This window comes from Gopherus flavomarginatus, chromosome 12 (assembly GCF_025201925.1).
Source record: "Gopherus flavomarginatus isolate rGopFla2 chromosome 12, rGopFla2.mat.asm, whole genome shotgun sequence".
Taxonomy (NCBI): Eukaryota; Metazoa; Chordata; order Testudines; family Testudinidae; genus Gopherus; species Gopherus flavomarginatus.
The window spans coordinates 17,917,046-17,919,015 of NC_066628.1; the positions used below are offsets into that span (position 1 = coordinate 17,917,046).

At 42.8% G+C, this 1,970-nt stretch overlaps 1 pseudogene; it reads left to right on the forward strand.

The window, feature by feature from the left end:
• Window positions 1-514: 514 nt before the first annotated feature.
• On the forward strand, window positions 515-1,389 carry LOC127032107 (olfactory receptor 6N1-like; annotated as a pseudogene).
• Window positions 1,390-1,970: the final 581 nt, after the last annotated feature.

Genomic DNA, 1,970 nt, shown 5'->3' on the forward strand with positions numbered 1-1,970 from the left:
TGTATTTATTGATTTTTGACTCCTAAGTCATGGCATGATTCTGGCAATTGCCAGAAGTGAAATACTGCTTTTAAGCATCATTGTTAAACTTCTGTATGTCACTAGATGGGATACAACAGTAGATAAAGAAAGAGTCTGATCTGCATATCAGTACTTGGCTATCAAAGAAACGGACTGTTATATTAGTCATTCATCTGATATGGCAGAGGGTGCTCCACATGGATACAAAATATCTGTTGTCGAACTGAGACTCCTTGCACTTTGACTGAAGTCTGTTTAGCCTTAAAATTTCAGCTGGCATCCAGGAGAAGGTGGGGAGTTTCTGAAGATTTATGGAATTAATTCATGACCCTTGATTACCCTTCAGCTCTGTTCTTCAAATTCAATTGCACAATTTGCTTTATTATTCTTAGACTCAACCCATGGCAGACATAATCTGGAGAAACCAAACAGCTGTCACAGAGTTTATCCTCTTGGGATTCGGGGATCACCCTGTCCTGCAAATTATTATCTTCCTCATGTTTCTAGTAATCTACATGGCAACCGTGGCCGGGAACATGCTCATCACTGCATTAGTTGTGGCTGATAAGCACCTTCACACCTCCATGTACTACTTCCTAGGGAACTTGTCATGCTTAGAGACCTGCTACACCTCAACCCTCCTGCCCAGGATGCTGGTCAGTCTCCTGACGGGGACCAAAACCATCTCATTCAGTGGCTGCCTCTCACAACTGTATTTCTTTTGTGCTCTGGCAGGTACGGAATGCTGTCTCCTAGCAGCAATGTCTTATGATCGGTATTTGGCGATATGTAAACCCCTACATTATTGAGCTCTTATGAATACCAGGATTTGCCTCCAGTTGGCTGCTGGATCATGGTTAAATGGTAGCTTGGCTACTACCATCTTTATATTATTCATATCACAGTTAATTTTCTGTGGCCCGAATGAAATTGACCACTTCTATTGTGATCCCGTCCTGCTGATGGAACTCTCCTGCAGTGACACACACCTGAGCATATTGGTGGATCTCATATTAGTCTCCATATTCACCCTGCCTCCATTCCTACTAACCATGACATCCTACGTGTGTATCAGCACCACCATCCTAAGAATCCCTTCCACCATCGGGAGACAAAAGGCCTTTTCCTCTCACCTGTTCCTCTCACCTCACTGTGGTGACAATTTTCTATGGCACCATAATTATTTTCTACATGCTACCAAAACATGATACACTCAGAGATCTGAAGAAAGTGCTCTCTCTTTGCTTTATGGTCCTAACTCCGCTGGTAAACCCCCTCACCTACAGCTTGAGAAACAGAGAGGTCAAGTAAGCCTTGAGCAAAGCAGTTAGTAAATATGGCTTGCACAGAAACATGCAGAGACTATGAGATTATTATTTAGCCTGATGATTTGAAAGTTGCCTGGATGATTGAAGCAACGAGCCTGTGATGCACTGTCCCTCACAGTAGCCCCCTGTAATTCCCATATTCATCTTTTTTATGTGGTTGTGATTAAAAGCATGCCTTGTAAGGTATCATATGATACACTGAAACACATTGCTCTATCAAAATATGTATACCATCCTTGTATACGTCATTATCAGATTTTGTTATATGGTTGTTACTGAATATGTTGGGAGTCTGGGAGTCACCCACGGTTAGTTCTCCAGTGACAACAAAGGAGGTGACCCACACCTAGGCGGACGTTAAAAGACCATCACCAGCCATTGACTGGCAGGGGAATTGTAAACAAGACATTCAAAATTCTGTAAGACAGGTGCCCAAGCACCAAACAATGAGAATTGCTGAACTCTGACTCAGCAAGACCCACCAGGACATGTCTGGGCCAATATTTTTCAGGGACATGAATTGAGAGTATAAAATAATAGACAGTGGCATCATGAAATCACCTCTCTCCTCCCCCACCTATTCTGGAGGCAAAAAGAAAGCTGGGAGGACAAAGACTTTGA